General features: G+C 37.0%; 1 protein-coding gene across 1 annotated transcript in view; it reads right to left on the bottom strand.

Moving 5' to 3' along the window:
• The window catches only part of sgcd (sarcoglycan, delta (dystrophin-associated glycoprotein)), a 275,605-nt gene extending 264,981 nt beyond the window's left edge, over positions 1-10,624 (bottom strand). Inside the window, exon 1 of the mRNA XM_008428447.3 lies at positions 9,943-10,624. The gene's annotated coding sequence lies outside the window, so the exon portion shown is untranslated. The remainder of the gene's footprint in view (positions 1-9,942) is intronic.
• Between the last annotated feature and the right edge of the window lie 8,953 nt (positions 10,625-19,577).

Below are 19,577 nucleotides of genomic sequence, written 5' to 3'. Positions count from 1 at the left end.
CAGTTCCATATTGAGAATCTTGGATTTGGTCTTATTTCTTTGTAATTTTAACTGTTTAGCTTGGTTTCACTCTGAAACGTGCTAATTGGTTTAGGACCAGGTGCCATTTATTCCCTGGAAAGCCATGTTCCTTCACAGGACATTACACCAGCTGTATTTACGATGTAGCCTCTCAGGAATCTATGTGAGCAATCAGGCATTACAGATTCCTTTTGGCCTCCACCTCCCCTTGTGTATTTATGCAATGTGACTCATGGCTTAATCTATTTGCTCCACTTACAGTATGCAATCAAAAGCCCATCAGCCGCCTGGTTTCCCTCCAAAGCCAGGTTTTCCAACCTTCACGTGAACCTTTTGTGTTTGTTCTTCTCTGCGAGACAAATCAGGTTGTCAGAAATTTCTGCACCGCTAATGTAGGCTGTCAGGATCACACATATAGGAGGGGGATAAAACCCCGAATGGAGAGCAAGGACTTTCCAGAGACCTCAGTTTGGTTTGGAAATGGCTTTAAAGACACAAACAGTCGAGGAAAATCTCTGGGTAAACACTGACAAGCGTCATCTGTCAGCAGTCAGTATGAAATCCTTCCTGTTTTTACTCCAGGTTCATTTCATGTTTGCTTTAAATATTCATGTCAAGCCTGATTTAACTGATTGCTCTTTGATATTTCACTGCAGGCATGGATTTTGATTTACCGGTGCTGCATTTGGTATCTGAAACATCCTGGTTTTTGGGTTTTTTTTCTCCTGGTTGTCACATTTTGCTTTAAAACTCATTTAGAGAAATATTTAAAAAAGAGCAAAAGTTATGAGTTTTGATCCTTAAAAGTTTTCACTTAAGATAAAGTTAAAATAGCTCAAGGCGAGTTATGTAGTAGTATTTCATTAAACTAATTTTTTCACAGAGTTGCAAACAAAAAATGTTAAACTCAATTAGAGACATTTGTTTTATTTGTCAGAATTTTTTCAAACCATAATTTCCACCAAAGTTTTGTGGTCTAATCTTGTATTGCAATGGAATGTAAGAAACACATTTTAATTTCATTTAAATTAAATATTCATTCACTTTCTAGACCTTCACAAATATTTCATATTTACATGCATGTACAACTGAGAACTTACCTAAAAGCTTTACTAAATGCAAAACAGTAACAAGAATGTTACAAAAATATGTCCAATTTTAAATTACATATATATTTTTTATCTTTCTACTGCCAATTTTCTAGATTTTAATAATAAGATTCTGGACATTTGAGTGACATAGATTTAGTTCAAGTCTTTATGTTCTGCAAATCTAGAAACCACACAATGCTGAACTTGGCTTCCTGTTCAGCAAAGGGATATTTCACAGTTTTTTCTGGATCTGATCAAGTACAAGTCCTGTCTAGTCTATACCTTAAATAAATCAGTATTATTCTGTATTAAAAACACCTGTTGTGTGTTGCCGTTTATTCCCAGATTCTTTCGTAGATTCTTAAGTATTCAAAAGGAAATGCAGTTTGGGATGCTTAAATACCTGGTAAGAATGCTACTTGCTTTTTCAAAGCAGCCAATCCAGGAACACCATTTATTTTCTTGGAGCTGATTGGCTGTATCCCCAAGAAATAAGATTGTAGATGTTAGCTTCCACTGTGCTTATTAAGGCCTATTAACCTATATGTGGTGCTCTAACTATTAAAACTGGCAATAATAGTCACTTTTAGACAAAGTCTCAAGAATTTCAGCCATTTGAGGGGCAGCTAAATTCCATGAATTCAATACTCAAAATAGTCATAAATGGGCATGAAGTTGCACTGAAGTTTTTGGTAAATCTGTTGTATGTTGTATCTGGTTCAGCAAAACCTTAATATCCTTAGTGCGTTAAAATCAGGCCAGTTTTACCTGCACAGACATTTCACTCCGGCTCTCAGTTACAGCAGATCACGTTAGACTGTAAGGGTGCGCGCTCAGAAACGGACGATTGTCTCTGTTTGATGTCACTGTGAGTTATTTACTTGCAGCTGATGTGTGTGCAGAGCTCGGAGGAAGAGAAGAGCGGCTCTTCCTCCTCTGAGATGAACCCACATCCAGCAGCAGATTCTGCTGGTTACGGGTCCTGCACAACTTCAAAGCACAGCCGTTGACCTCTTTTTTCTTCCTCCCCCTCTCCTATCACTATTTCTCTGCTTCCTTTAGGTGGCTTCTTGCTGTTAGATATTTAAAGACATCAAGTGCATGTGAAGCCATGACAATTAGCGAGGACGGTTTCCGGGTAATTAGCGGAAAGGAAGTCGACTCCACAGTCCTTCCTTTCCATGCTTCCCCAGAGAAATCCCCCCGCTCAAACACAATCCTTACAACAACAACACTCATCCACACACACACACATCTACTGAGCAGAGAAACCAGATTATTTACGAAGATTTCAGCGGATGTTTTCTTACAGAAAGTCTGTAATGAAATACGTTGCTGCTGTCGCTAATTGGACGGCGTAAGCTGTGAGAAGAGGCATTAGATGTGTGTAGAAACGCTAAGAAATCAAGATGTATTGTTTAGGGGGGAATGAAAAAAACGATGCAGAAGAAGGTTGTTACATGGAACGGGACGACAAGAAGAAAACAAATATAAAGGAAAAAAAGACATTACAGGAGTGAAAAACTACAAGAAGCTAATATGGAAAACAGAATATTATTTTTATTTTTCATCCGTATATCATATCAGAAAATTTACCATAGTTTTTAAATTACTGTGAGTTAATTAAATCTGTGATATTCTCTTCATATCAGCCTTATGATAACATAAGGAGGGGAAGCTGTGAAAAAAAAACAGCATTTTAATCTAATTAGCAGGTTGATTGAAATGAAAGGGGAGCAGATGAGATTCAGCTGTTAAATTATTTCAATGATAAAGAAAAAGCATGCATCACTTTCCATCCACTAATCTCAAAAGTAAAACTTTCTCAGCAGCAGAGAAGAAGTATTTAGAAGGTCCCAGAACAAGAGCCTAAACAAGCTCAATCATTTCCATTTGCATGACTGTTTCTGTCTTTCTATCAAAGACTGGATGACAAATGATTCAGTCTGGTGCTTTGGTCTCAACTAGCCACTGTTTTGAAGGCAACTTCTTTTAAAGAGACTTCATATTACACTTTATTTGTTGTTTTTGGGTGTTCTGTTTATTTATTTTTTATTTTAAAATGTCTTCCAGTTCCAGCATTACATGTTTGTTAGGTAAATTAGAATTTATTGATCTTTGAGAGGGTGATCTTGCATTATTATGGCATTACGATTAAATTGAAAATGGTCTCAAATCAACATTATTGTGTATCGCAATAAGTTCTACCAATTTCCTCAAGTAAAATTTCTTATGACAGGAATAAGTTGAAGGTTATAACATTTATGAACATTTTCAAAAAATATATAACCAGAAAATAGTGATGGTAGGAGACCTGTGATGCTGTAGTCCTGTTTCTCATCCATAGACTGTGGGAATATTGTTACCCTGCATGGAATCCAGCTAAACTGATTGAAATATCAGGACATTGTAAATGAAATACCAAATTCAACCTAGATCTAAAATCTTGCTAAAAGCTAAGGTTGCTCAAACACATTATTTGCCAGTTTCATGTTGTTTGCTGCAGACTGTAATCTGGAAATTTTTATGAGGTACACAATATCTATCAATAACTTCATCCTGCATTTTCTATATAAAAAAGAGGACAGAATGTCGTAATTAAATTGTAAGCATGCGAATGAGCCTGATTTCCTCCTGCAAACACTTCCTTAATTAACCACTTGTACATAAAATCCTTGTTTGCTCCCCAATGTGTTTGATTACTGCAGAAAAGACGAGGCTCAGTTTCCCAAAACATCAGTCAGTGTCAGTCTAAGCAGAGAAACATAAGCGTTTTATTTTATGATCACGCTACAGAATGAAAACCACTGGAAGTAAAAGGAAGAGGCTTCACACACGAGAACTGCTGCATCTGGGAAAGGTTTTGTGTCATTTTAAATGATAACTTTCCTCTATCTTCATTCCAGCTTCCTCGGCATAATACCTACACGATCGGTCTCTCCCTCTAAATCCCATCTTTTATGCCTCAAAGTCGATCTGTTCCCAAAACGTTTGTGTCCTGAGGCTGAAGGGGAACAGAGGAAGCTGTCAGAGGACTAAAATACGGCTGATTTGTTCAGGGTGGCATCTCGCTGAAGGACGAATCAACCCGTCCTCTGGCTCTGAATCAGCTTTCAGGTGACGTCCTTTCAGATCTAATGCAGTTATGATCCTCTTGTGTGTGGCAGTTGGCTTGTTTTTAGCCTGAGTAATTTATAAGTGCTCTGTGAGGTGAAGGGGGAGTCAAACAGAGAAACATCTCACATGCATCAGAAATGCCAGTTGTCCTTTCACTCATCTTCCTTCCCCAACCTCAGCCTTCTTTTATCAAGCCGGCTGCAGCTTTTCTATGGAACCATCCAAATTGGTTTCCAATAATTTCATAAGTACAATAAAAGCAACAGATGTAGTACATTGGTTTTTCTAATATCAATATTTTATCAGACAAGTTTCCAGATTTGAGGAAGACAAAGATTTTTTTTTTTCCTGTCCAAATGATTTTTATTTCATATTTATGAATGACTTCATACAGTCTGCAAAGTTTGAAAATGAAAAGTGTAAAATGTGGACAGATGGACAATATCCTGGTGGGTTTGATGGATGAAAGGAGGATGGAAGAGTGGATGGACAAACAAATGGTTAGAGGGAAGGATGATGGATGGATGAATGAATGGATGGACAGACGAATGGATGAAGGGATGACAGATAGACGGAAAGACATTGGAAAATGGATGGATGGATGGATGGATGGATGGATGGATGGATGGATGGATGGATGGATGGATGGATGGATGGATGGATGGATGGATGGATGGATGGATGGATGGATGGATGGGCAGATGGAAAGGCAATATGCAGTTTTACCACTAGGTGCCACCGTATTTAAATTCCTGTGCATTTAAACCAACCAAACGGTTCCTAAAGTCCCATTATAAATGAAAGCTGAAAGCATCTGATTGATGCTAAGGTTCCTTCACCTCTGTACTGTTATATAGTTATTATTATTACTACAGAGTCCTTGCTGATATTCTGCCTCATTACCCACCAGAAGCATCAAACCCCAATTCGCCCTTTCAGGCTCAAACACTATTTGACTTTTACCTATTTTGAGTTTTAACTTTCTACAATCAGGCAGCTCGCAGGTAGAAAAGAAAACACAGCACATCAAGTCTTCTTTGCAGCCGGCTCATCAAAAGGCCTTGGGTGTTTCTAAACAAAGTAGTAAACACATGCAGAGCTCCTCCTCAGAAACATTCTCAGTAACATCGGTGGTTTTATTCATTATTTTGCGCTTTAATGATGTGGTTGGAGAGATTTTATGGTCCAGAACTCGTCTTCACATTATTTCCCACTTCCTTTTGTTCAATCACAATAAACAGTTCCTTTTCTTTGCTTCTTACATTTGTGTCTGCTGCATTAAGACCCCAAAGGAACACGTTTGGAAATATAGCAGTTGTTCTTTTCCTGCAACAGAATTAACATCGAGCTCAGAGAGAGAATTTAAACTGACCTAAAATAGACCCAGTCTGTTCAAGAAACTGGTGAAAAACAAGAATCGGAGCCACAACTATACAACTCCAGAGTATTTCTATGAAATTGCTCCAGTAAGGTTTAAAAAAAAGGAGGAAAGCACATTAAATCAAAGCAAAGATCCTCTTAATTCTGATTCACAGCAGGAAGGTCACATCTTCTCAAAGGCATGAATGTCATTAAATTTTGCCTTTTAACCATTTATTTGAACTTTTCATTTAACAGAGTGATTACACAAAATAAATCCTTAAGCTTAAATTATAATGGAATTTTCTTCAATCCCCTCATGGTTACAATTATACATATAGTCTGAGATACATCCAGATATCTGCTCTAATATTTGCTTAAATATTCCTCATTGAGCTACACTTTGGTCACCCATGATTTATTGCCATGAAAAAAGCTTCTGAGCATGACCAGACCAAGACCAAGACCAAGACCAGACTCTCCAAAACACAAAAAGACCAAGACAGAAACCAAAACTTCTAAGAGACTCAAAGACCAGGAAAAACAGCACAACAGTTCTTCCATCTCTAGCTGCTACCTTCATGGTGAACAGCCAACTCATCGATCTTTCATTTGAAAGCCCCACCTTTAACTTCTAGACATTCATTGTGGCCAAGCAGCTCAATCTTGAGGGAGTTCTAGCAGTTCATGGATTCATGGAGATGTTCCAGCAGACAATAACCAATTCTTCCAGACCTTTTGCTTTTGCGCAATCATTTACACCAATTATCTTGGAATCTAAATCTGATTAGAAATTGATCCAAAATTCTTGTAAATGTATGCCCATCATGTTACAGATCTCATTCACAGGTGTCTGGCTCAAGGTGCACAATATGTTGCTCTTTTAAGTTAAACAGGAAAAATGGAGCATGAGTGAATCTATGGTTGATTTTTGAAAAAAAAAAATGAAGATGTGGTTCTGTTTTAGCAAAAATGTTGACGTGTCCTCATATTCTTTTAAAACAGTAAAGGAATCTTATGGAAAACAAAACATGAAAATGGAACCACCCAGAAACTAAAGTTTTCTTTCACGTACATGGATCAGTATAATCATCTGCTGAAATGAATCAGCAATTAAAGATCATATGATTTGGGGTCAGTTCGAGGATTTTTTTTACCTCCTTCTTAGTAAATTATACGTTCACACAGCAAGCAAATGCCAACACATCAGATTTTTTTCATGGTAGTCTGTACGGTGTAATTCTAATCTTTTCAATCCTCAAAAAATCTGATTTGTGACACTACCATATCTGGTAGTAAATCAGAGATGCATCTGAGAGTTTTCAAAGCTTCTGAAGTCTGAACACTTATGCTGCATCAAACCATCCATGACTTATCCACAGAAGTTGGAGTCAATGTGTCACAAAAAACCTTTTCTATTAGTTGTGCTTTTCTTTTGTCTTAGCTTCCTTCATCTTCTTATGATCTTGTGACAAGACTGTCAGCTCCCTTTGCTCAACACCTTTAAAATTCCTCCATAGATGGCGCTGTTCAATCTTACTGTCTACTTTTTTTTTGCACATGTGGTTAACCTTGGGGGTCATAGACCATTCACCCAGATGTCTTTCAATTAATTAGTAGCAAGAATGGTTACGCTTAATGTGCACTGTTCTGCTTTTATGTGCAAAACAGATCTTTGAAAGCTTTCATTTTCCCTCCACTTTACCAATTTGTGCTGCATTGTGTTTGCAACCTAAAATCCTGATAGAAGTAAAGTCTGATCTATGTAAACCAAAACCTGGTCAGAACTATAGACTCCCTTCACCAAAAACAAGCACATCTTATGGAAAATAAAACCTGACAATGCAACTCTGTTTACCTCTGAGAATCGATAATAAAAAGAGAGAAACTGAGTATAAGTTTATAGTGACTATGAACCAAACAGATGGCATATTTAGAGATATTTTAAAGCCTTTAAACCAAAACAATGAAAAAAGACACAGCTGGGAAGTGGGATTTTTTTATAGCAAAGAAAGAAACAGTGTGCTGTAGTTTCATAAAAATGTCGTAAAACAAGTGGTTGAGCAATCTGAATCGATTTTTCCAAGATCACTAGACGCAGTTAAAAACACATTTCAGTCCAGTTTTTAAGACCAATTTAGAAGGCATAAGAAAGAAAAAAAACAAGACTGAATGGCCACAAACAAAAAGCAGCAAACGCACATAAAAATTTTGATTAGTCAAGAAAAATCTTGCTTGAACCACAGGGGTAAACAAATACAGTATATTTCATTTTTATTTTGTCCCATTTATTAGTTTTAGTCACATTTACTAATTACATTTTACGAGTTCATCCCAATCTCTTTTTCTCCTTTGTACTCATCTAATTTTTACTAGGTTCCATATTTGTGGTGTTTTGATGCATTAAGAAAGTTAAGTATCGTAAATATGCTTAAATCTATTGCATAATTCATTTACCTTGTGTGTTTTTTTTTTCTTTGGTTTAACGCTATACTTATATTAATCGTTCTGGTCCCAGTTTAGTCCAGTTGAATCGAGCCTGATTTAGATGTGTCAGTCAGGCTGTCCCTGATACCAATTACCAGTTTTATCCAAAGTCTGATACTGATTCAAATGTTAACTCATTTTGTTACAATTTAGGAATATAATACAGTATAGAGAAAAAGTGCTTGGTGTCTTAATGTAATGGTTTTGAATGCAACATAAAAGACAATTACAAGATTATTTCTTTTTATAAATGAAAACATAATGTCCTTATTTGTAACCTGAATTTAATTAAACCCAAAGAAAGTTCAAAATACACCCTATTGAGTATTTATACATCAAAAAACATTCGTAATTCTCAGTGTTGATGTATTGAAACCATCGATTTTTCAGTATTTTAAATGCTAATCAATTATTTTCAAATTCTCATCTCTATCACTCATATCTGTACACCTACCATTTATTGGATCTATGGATCCAATAAACGCAAAGCTTGATCATTTTTTTCTTTCAAATGCGGCAAAACAAAACAGAGAATGATCAATCCAGCACAGTAGTAAACACCTGTCACCAATTCAAAAGAAAAAATATTTTCTGAAATCTGATATCTGTCCGCTGGAAAGGATAAACTACTACATCTAGACAACATTTTTCCAAGAAACATCTTCTAAAATTAACCAGATATTAAAATTAGAATTTTAAGGTGAAGTCCAGAAACATGTAACCAACCATTCATTTCTAAGAAAAAAAATAGGTACTTTTAAACCAGGGATAGCTAACTATCCTGGAACCAATGAAGCTGAGATCACTCACAAGAAAATTTAACGGTAAGCCGAAAGAAATAAAGGAAGACTGGTTTTTTAAAGGTAAATCTTTTTCCAGCCAAGCACAAACTGAAAACCAGTATAATGGTAGATTTGTCACAAGAAATCCAGCACCAATGCAAAAGGGAAATTTAAGCACAATGACAAATGCTCACAGATATGTATTAACTGAAAAATCTCTCACTTGCTATGAAATGTATCAGTTTTGACAGCAACACATACATTACACTTGATTTTAAAGGAAACACAGAACTAATAAACCAAAGATGGCTCAAATGTGCATCTATTGAGTCTTCTCAAAGGATGTGAAATAAAATAAAAGGAAGACTAGTAAGCATAAATTGGAAAGTTTTCTGAAAGAAAAAAACCAATGAAGCAAAAATTGCTCACCAACACAGAAAAAGTTGATTTTTCTAGATAGATCCAGACACACAAGAAAAAACTAAACATATAGGCTAGACATGCTATGACCAATCCACGCCTAAATTGTAAGTAAAGCAAAAACTGCCAAGAAAAACTCAGTCTTAATGAAAATTGTGCACCTATACACCAGAAATGATACAAAAAACACAAAAAGGAGACTGATCAAGAAACATCAAGCAACCCTGAAGCAATATACGCCTGCAAATCCACAAAGAGGAAAAATTCATCCGTAAATAACTTCGATACTAGATATCCAACAATTTGAGAATCAACCAGAAATAATAGCACTAAAAATCACAGTGTCAGTACTGCTTCCTGTTGCACTCAGACTAGCAGAGAGAGATCATGACAAAACTCAAATCCACTTAACACTGCCTTTCCGTCTGCAGTGGCGTTCCTCTCCGCTCTGCAGCCGAGCAGAAGCACTCAGCGAGCGCTGCCGCCGCCGTAGACGCTGGGTGATGCATTATAAACAGGACAGAGCAGCGGCAGTAATGACTAATCAGACGGAGCTGGAGTTCTTCCAGAGCTGAGAAACTAGTCCAGCAAAAGCAAATCTGGTGAAGTGGACGAGACGAAGACAAGACATCTTGAAGAAGCAACAGAGGAAGTCAAAGCCTTACCTATTGGTCGGATCCAAGCGATCAAAGTAAGAAAACCATGAGAAAGCAACTCCAAGGATCCAACAGATTTCTTCCAAGATAATCTCAATCTGGTTCAGAGGCTCGAGTCCTGCAGAACGGCACGCATTCGGCTCATTTCCTTCAGCATCACAGGTGCCTCTGACATGCTTCTGCTTTCCTTCAGGGGACCGGGCCGCCTCAGACTGCAACGATGCCGGGGCAGCGAGCCCGATGACAGTTCCAGAAGTGATATCCCTGATCCTGCAGGGATCTGAGCATCCTTTGAGGTGGGACGATGAAAAAAGAGAAGCGGAAGATCCAGTACACCTCAACTGCAAAGCTCTCTCTGTCGCTTAAATCCACCTAATAAGAGCTGGAGCTTGGCAGGAGGCAGGCAGAGGGAAAGAGGTGCTGTTGCATCAACATCTCTCTCAGACTAGTTTTCCCTTCTTCAGGAGAGAAAAGAAGGGAATCAGTGCCAGCATCATCTCCTCCACTCCCAGAGCTCAAGTCTGCACAGGACCGAGTGTGACAAGACGGAGAGAGGAGAGTGTGTGTGCATGCATGCGTGTGTGTGTGTGTGAGTACGGAGAGCGGAGAGGCAGGAAACAGGCTGCGAGCGCAAGTGGAGTCACAGAGCAGTGTGAGGGGAGAGGATGCTAAGAGGAGGAGGAAGGTTATGGGGAGAGAGAGAGTGAGAGCATGCACTGTCAGAGACTACATAAACAGCAGCGAGGAGGTGGAGTTTTCCTTTCAGTGAAGAAGGTGGAGGGTGGGGGTAGAGGACCATGATTTGAAGCCTCAAAGAGAAACGGACAGATGCCCATTTATGAGCGAGAGGCAGGATGGGGGGAGCAAAACCAGGAGCAAGACAGGAGAGAATAAGAGAGAGAGAGCCAAAATGGAAAAACCATGATCACCTCAAGATTCAAGAGCTTGTTGAACCACCTTCAGCGGTAGTAACTCTCAGGAGTAGCTACGGTGTTGGAGCAGTTTTGCCCCACTCTGTTTTCCATAATTGTCTCACTAACGTTTGGATCTCACCACTGCATTTACATCTGGTTAAAGTGCAAAACCTTCAGTCTTTTTTTCAGATGAATTCAGTTTACTTATACGAAGCTATTTAACAACAAATGTTGTGAAATGGCTCCCAAAGCGCTTTACAAGAAAGTCCTTTCAATTCAGTCACACATATTCCACATGATTCTTGTCATCAAACAGAGCATTAAACATCATTGTTCAAATTGAAACAGTTTTCCATCTAAAGAAGCCCAGCAGAGCATCAGGTCAGTGGTTGCATTTCTACAACAAATGTGCGTAAATCTTTGTCCACATTTCTGCTAATGTCGAAAAAACACAGTTTTTAATGAAAATTACAGTGTTTCCATCAAGCAATAAGTTAAATTAAACATGAAGAAGCTTTTTCACACAAGTCATTAAAAATGATGGCAGTGATGGATGTAAACGTTACATGAGATATCTTTATAATTCAGCTGTGGCGCAGGTCACCATCAGAAGAGACGTCGGCGTCTTTCGCAGGCGTTGGAGTGACAAGCCCCGCCTACTTGGGAGTGGCTACAATGTAGAAGAACTATGAAGTCAACATATTTGAATGACACACAAACGTTTTATGACCTGTGCAAAGCTGTGAGAGCTCTGGTGGAGCCAGCTGCAGATTGTCCGTAAAACACAAAACAAACCATCATCCTCTTACATCCTGTCGTCGTCTTTGTCGTTTCCACCAGTTGTAACATCCAGCTGTTGCTCATGACTTGTGTGATCCAATAAAAGTGTTTCCACTGCAGTTGTATGAAATACATCTATCTGTCAAAAAAACACCTCATCCTAATGCAAAACCTTTGATTCAAATTTTTTTTTGCAAAATTAGTGTGGTTTCATTAAGCAAATTTATTTTCAAAATAAATCGCACCATCATCTGTCATTGTAACAACAAACTGTGAAACTCCAAAGTTAGCCAACCTTATCTAAACGGACATCATAGCTACTCAGAGGAACAACACTGGTAGGTTGACTGCAGTTCTTTCAGAACAACACAGACGGCCATCAAGTCTCCAAGTCTTTCTATCTTGACATTATATTAACACAAACCTGTTTTTGTTTGGCATAAATCACATCTACTGAGGTCTGCAGAGTTTTTGAGTTTATTGAATTTCGTTGTGCAGCCTCTAAAAAGGCACTGCTGAGTTTTAATATTAAAAGGTTTACAAATAAGATTTATCTTTTACAAATCAGACTTAATAATTGTTTTAAATCATTTTTTTAGCTAGGCATCTAGGAATGAAGAGTTTCTCACAGAATAAGCAAACAATATTGTATGTCTGAGATCTGGAAGTTGGTACTGTCCTCTGTGAAATTGGCACTCTGACATTTTGTCAAGCCGGGGATCGTAAATGCTGATTCCAATACTCAAAAGATTTACAGAAATGCAATCATCGTAAAGCACTAGCACACTTTTGCAGACTTTAGCAGACTTAATATATAGTCATTGGTCTTTTAGAGATCATTTAAGAATAATTTTGATCTATAGTTAAACTTTCTGAAGACACTGAGCACTCTATGATGTAACACTGAATATCCATGTTTTGAGCTCATGTTTTCTGAAGTAAAACATTTTCAAACTTCATAATGTTCTGCAAAGTAAACATTGAAAGATATTTGTTAATTCAAATGTTTTGATTACATTTCTTATTAATTGATTGCTGACTAGCTGTGAAAACTTGCATCAAAGGCTGGTTTGGTGTATCCTTCAAATGCCACTTAATCCCAACATTCACTGAGGGTTCAACAGCAGGTTTTGTTCTTGTAACAGTGGTAGAAAAACTGAGAGATAGAGCAGTATATAGGAGCATGGTTTTAGAAATAAGTACAGAGAACCCCGGGTATTTGTGGGGGTTAGGGACCACCAATAGTTTAAATCTCCAAATGCTCGAGACCCCCATAAAAACACTTTTATCCTATTTTAGAAGTTGGTTACCCCATCACAGAGGCTAAAATCTACAGTCTTCCTCATTTCTGGTCTTGGAGGTTCAGCCAATCAGTGACAAGGAAAATCAATGCAGTTCTAGGATTGGCTGCTTTGTGATCTCTAGTCAAAAGCAAGCTAAGAAGCATTGAACTCAGTTATTCCAGCTGCAATTGGTTTATTTTAAATATGAGCTAAAAAAGGTGGAATTTCTGTGAAAAACTTCCAAAGAAAGATCTGTAAATACATGAATACATATACTGAATGGCAAATAGACGGTGTTCCTCTAAAATATATAAAAAGTTTAAATCTCAAAGCATTTGTTTTGTTATTTACATCTGCATTTTTCATTTGATTTTGGCTGCACAGTGGTACAGTGGGTAGCACTGTTGCCTTGCAGCAAGAAGGTTCTGGGTTCGATTCCTGGCCCGGGGTTTTTCTGCATTGACTTTGCATGTTCTCCCGTGAATGAGTGGGTTCACTCCGGTTTCCTCCCACAGTATTTGATTAATTAATTTAAAGGATTAAATAAATAAAGCTCTTCAAGAGTTCAAGCTCTATTTTTACTAGATTGTGTTTAGTAGTGATGCAGTTACTAGGTGATAGGATGCACAGCGACATAAGGAGAGGATAAAGCTGAAGGATTCTGTCAAATTTCTATTCTTCAGGACACTGGCCATCTGGCCTTTTTTTATTTGAAGACAGACATAACTAAGAGAAAAAGTTAAGATTAAAATTTATTCAGTAAGCGTTCAATGCTGTATCTTTTCCTTAATCTGTATGATTGAAGTTACTTGCTTGCTAACTCCACTATACTAGTGTAAAAATCTGAGCTTTCAGTAAACATTTAAATACAAATATCAGATATATGGATGACTACACACAGACAAACACTCGCTTCAAGAGCAAAACTGTGCAGAACGCCACGCTCACACACGTAATGTATACCTACACACACCTAATTTGCTGAGAGAGCTTTAGCACAAGTGCAATCAATACTTGTTATGAAAATAATATTGGCCTGTTTTTAAAGTGATGGAAAGTGAAGAGAAAGAGTATAAATTCCTCTATTTGCAGAGACACATTCATCAAGATCGTTTTGCCTCCTTTGCCGTAGTGGAGCATGCAGCGTGTCTGAGCAGCACATGCAATTATAAAGACATGCTTCTGTAAGCAGCCGTCGATATTAACAGATGGACTCGCAGCCTGCTGCTGAATATCCAGTATGGATCTGCCACAGAAGCCTCGGAGCTTGCCAGGACACAGTTTATGGTCACAGGAAGGGGATAATTTCTGGTGACCTTTGCTAATTACTAACTAATGAACTTGTTTGACCCTATATTTGAGGTACAGTAATGTCTTTTTTAAAAATCACCTTTCCTCTTTGGCTACAGAAAGCTAGAGCAAAGGCTCGTCTTATAGCTTTTATTTGTCAGTTTCTCCAAGGTTAATCGTAAAGTATTCACTGAACAAAATTGAAATTGTGCAACCTTTTTTGTGACTTGTTATTCTTTTTACAGTTTATCATCACACTACAAAAACACAATCTTACTGAGTGTTTTTGTCTAGTTTTTTTGTTCAAATATCTTAGTACATTTCAAGACAAAACTGACTTACATGTAGCTTTTCAGCAAGCAAGAAGAGCTTGTTTTAAGAAGATTTATTTAACATTGATTTAATAAAAAGTATTAGCTCTACTGGTAAATTATTTCACTTATGTTAAGTGAATCTACCAGTGGAAATAATATTTTTTAATAAACAATATTAAGGACATATTTTCTTAAAACAAGCTCCTACATATTGCTAAAATAATAAATTGTGATGGAATAATTGGTCACAAAAAAGGCAGAATCACTTCTAAGATCTTGTCCTTTTGCAACATACTTGACACATATCGTGTTTTCACACCTGATATCCCCCAACTGAACCAAACCTACTGGACTAAGATTGCAACAATGGTTACATTTTCAGCTGGTGTGGTTTGCTTTAGCACTTCATTATGTCAAACAACCCTCCTGCCCCCAGTCTTCACCCTCCACCCCACTTAAGGTGGCGCTGCACCAAAAACACTGAAGGAAAAGATACAAACACTTCTGAAGAGGACACTGAGCACAACTTCCTTCTTTGTAAAGAAAAATTAGGATTTCTTTGTCTTTGGTAGAAGACCACTTAGACTCCCTGGTTTGTTTTGATTGTATTTACACAGAATGCCCTGAGCTGTAGTCCACTTCCTGATTTTGGAGCAATTGAATCACACCAAAGTTCACTTCAACGGAAGTTCACTTCAACAGAAGTTCACTTCAACGGAAGTTCACTTTTGTTGAAGTGAAATAAAGTTCACTTCAACTGCCAAAAACCTAAGTCCTAGTTTTTTAGCAGTCTAGAGTTGCTGTTTTAGTTCATATTAGAGTTCAATCATACATTCACACCTCCCCAAACAAACCGGACTTTCTAGGCAAAGGAGCAAGATTGCAATTAGCGCAGACTAAACAGGGCTGGTGTGAATGCACCCTAAAGTTTAAACAAGAAGCAACAGTTTAATGTCTTTTGAAGCCATCAGTGGCTGGAAAGAGGTTGTTAAAATGCTCATGGACAAATCTCAACATTAAACTGCAGTTTTATTGAAACCATCTGATACTTAAATGAGCTCTGCAATAGTTGCCTTTCAAGAACTTCCTCCAATAAAATGACCAGATACTATCAGCAACCTGATGTAATCATATAATGCAACCTTATAACTGAATGTAGTTGCGACTTGATTATCCGTTTCTAGTAAAAAACAAATACCGACCTTCCCAACTCATATTGTTTAGCTATTTAGGGTGGAATTAAAGCTTTTGAGGCAGCAGAGGGGAAGCAGCAGTCAAATGCAACACACACCAATGTTAAACCAAAGACAGTCAAAGTGTAAATTAGTCTGCTAATCGCCACAGTTTAGCATTTTTACATTTGGCAGACACACACAGGATTCTTCCTAATTGGAATTTTATGTCTCACTGACTTAATGAAACAAACTAATGGCTCAAAATCAGGCAGAGGATCATAATTCATGTGCACAAAGCCAAATAAGTTTGAAATGTTTCTTTTTTTTTTACATATCATTTTTATAAGACATCAGTAGCACATAACTTAATATTTTAAAAACTCCAAAATGTCCGCTCTAATCCCCAGGACAGTTTTGATTGCTATCAAAACTACGGTTTTGATAGCACGAAAATATATGTCATGCATTCACACCCGGGGAGGTGTGAATGCATGACTTATCTTTTTGTGATTTTTGTCATTTAAAGCCATATAAAAAGCCATAAATTAGTGGAAATGTTGAAATTGGATGTCCAGTTTATAATAAGCATATGTCAATATAAGAAAACTCTTTCTTTGTTTTCTCCATCAGACTGAAATAAAGTGCTTAAAGCATGCCATCTGTTGCCTTCCAGTCACAATTACTGAAATAGATTATGGATGAAAATTTTAGAAACTATTTTTGCTCTGTTTGAAAACCTTGTCTTGTTGTCTTAAACCAAACGATTTAATAGATTATTAAACAGTTTTCTCAAACCTTATGCAAAACAACTATGTCATTTAGCACGTAAAGGGCATTGCATTTGCAACAGTGTCTAATTTTGTTTAAATAGCCTTGAAGCAGTTGGTACATAATATAATTTTTAAGGAAAGTATGGAAAATTAAGGCCAAGAACAGAGACTTGATTGGTCGCTGCTGCTTTCCATCTGCCTTTTAAGATACAACATATTTAGCCAAAGGTCAGACATCTGACAATTTGACAGATTAGAAAACAGCTTAACACTACAAACACAACTGGGCCAAGGCAGTGCTTCTATACAGCCAGACCTTTCGATACATATAGAACTGCAAAACATTGCATGGACCAAAATATCAAAGAGACTTATCAAAATGGAGAGAAAAAAAACCATTAGAAAGAATTGATAAAGTTTTAGAGCTATTATTTTCTGAACATAAGACAAGGTTTCAGATGAGGTTATCATGTTTAAAATACATTTCTGTTGCTGTCAAGAAACACAGACAAGCATTTGGACAAACTGTTAGACTAGCTGTGGAAATAGTTGTGTTAGCTTTGGCTAGTTGAGTGACAAGCTCCGTCATAACGCCACTCAGATTAGCTTTTTTCTGCTGGCTCATCTTCATGTAGCAGTCAGAGTCAGAGTCACATAAAAGCTCATATTCACATGCATGAGGCATGTAAAAATATAAACTTTTAGCTTGACTATTGATATTTTCTCAACTTATAATAAATGTACCTATTGACCAAAACAATGTAAAGGTAAAAAAAAAAAAAAACTGAAAACATTTTTAATTTTATCATTGGGAAAAAGACCAAAACTTTCAGGACATTTTTAGTCAGAATTTGAAGCTTTTAGCAAATATGTGTTAGGCAATAACTTGGAAGCCATGTTGCAATTTCTATGAATATTTTAGTGAAATGCTGCAGCAAAAAAAAAAAAAATCTGAGCTTCTCATCAGGTATTTATGTTGTATTCACTAGTGTGTGTCAAGTTTTTCACTGCACTACCAAACATCAGTGCTTGTTAGTCACTGGAAAGCTTGTTTTCCTATGATGAGTCCTGGCATTTAGGATGTACACTAAGAGACATTTCCCAGCTAGCTGCCTGTTGGAATAACTGTGAAACATTAGCTGCTAGTTTCTCTTCTGTCAGGATGGATTTGGCATTGGAAACTTGGCGGTAAAGCAGAGACAGCATCATCGTGGACCAAACTGAAGCTCTGCCTCTCACTTCAATTTACAGACAAAAATATATCTGAATAATACATACATCTCAAACTTTTACAGTCTCTTTAATGTCTTGGATATACCAAATATGCTGTTATTATTCAAAAGGCTTCACTTTTTCCACATTTTGTTACAGAATATTCCAGATTGTATTAAATTAATCTAAAAATTGTACTGTGGTATAAGGAACACACTAAGGAAAAATAAATTCAGAGAATAAAGTCAAAATAATGAAAATATGGTTGTACTTAGAGAATAAAGTCATCAAATTAGGAGAATAAAGTCATATTACGAGAATAAAGTAGTAATAAACGAGAATAAGTGTAATAAAAATCATAAAATACAAGTCATAATAATATGACTTTATTCTTGTACTACAACTTCTCCCATATTATTTTGACATTATTCTCATAATATTATGACTTTATTCTCATAATTTTCTTTTGTATTAATTTCTTAGTGTGATGCGGATTCTCCACAAATACCTCATTATTATGAATATCAACATTTAGATGTTTCTACAGGTTACATGGAGTCTAGCTGTGGTGAATACAGTTGATTGGACCTGATTTGATAAGACACACCTGTCTATGTCATGTCCAGAGCAGGTCAGAGGTCAAACACCAAGCATAAAATCTAATTGCCTCAAAACTTTCTTGAACCTTGTCTTAATAGGGAATTTTTCATAATGTTAGGGAGATTAATATTTAGAGGAAAGCTGTAATATTACAAAATGGTGAAATAGTGAAATCTTGTGAACACTTCCAGATTGCACAGTGTCTGTCTGCAGTTCACAAAAAGTGCGAAATTTACTAAAACCACTCATGTAGGGATTTTCTGAGTAATTTATTCCACAAGAGGCTGTTTATTATAAAACGGTGAAAAGATCTTAGAGGTAATAATTGAGAGAAAACTGAGTGTGGAGAGACACCAGAGAGAGAAATCGAAGGCAAAAGCTTTAGAAGTGGTTTCGTTGTGGGCGAAGTGTGTGATGTACCAGTAAAAGATGATGATGAATGTTTCATGTCAGCTGCTTACAGCTATGTTCCTTCCACCAACACATCTGGCAAGCTCATCAGTTGTTGCTTTCTGTTGGTTTTCAGCATTAAAGAAACTCGGGTGTGTGAAATTCTAATATACTGTCACGTCCCTACCAGATATCAGCTTCATTGCTAACAATTCTTTTAAAGTACATGCAACTGAAGCATGTTTTTTTAGTTCACACTTCAAGTAGGTTAGATTTTCTATGTACGTTTAATTAGTAATTTGTGGCTCCTTGTTTTCTTCCTGCATAAATATGACAAGTAACAGTGGCTTATTTATCTGTGCCACACTTCAAAATGGAAGACACAAGGTTACAAGGCATACAAGTAAGGCAGAAGTTTATCTTCATTAAAACACGTAACGGGTACAAGAAAAATTGTCACTCACTGAAACTTTACCATACGAGTATCAGCAGTCAGAGCAATATTTATAAAAGTTTAAAAGGGTAGTAATACATAAGATGACTGACCTTTACATCATGTTACAATGTTATTCCCTCATCAAAAATAGAACTAGAGTGTTGTCTTGATCCTTTCATGCTTGTTTATGAAATCATTTAATCTCCCATGGCAACCATTCAGCTCGTGGACCTAGCACCACCTTCTACATGCAGCTAACAATCTAGAAAAGCTAACCATCTGGTTTGGTAAAACATCTGAATAATAAATAAGGACAATAATTTTAAATGCAGAAAAGTGGAAGCGTACACATTCCCACTGCTCAACGTTCAGTTAGGAGTCTTTTCTGTCTGAGGGTGTCAGTGACAGCTGTCCAGTCAGTAGTTTCCACAGCACAACAGACGATTATAATATACTGAGATGAACCGGTTTGAGGTGAAA

The sequence above is a fragment of the Poecilia reticulata genome, chromosome 14 (genome assembly GCF_904066995.2).
Source record: "Poecilia reticulata chromosome 14, P_reticulata-male-v2, whole genome shotgun sequence".
In the NCBI taxonomy this organism is placed as follows: domain Eukaryota; kingdom Metazoa; phylum Chordata; class Actinopteri; order Cyprinodontiformes; family Poeciliidae; genus Poecilia; species Poecilia reticulata.
The sequence above is the reverse complement of the archived record's forward strand: the minus strand, read 5'-3'. Positions and strand labels throughout refer to the sequence as shown.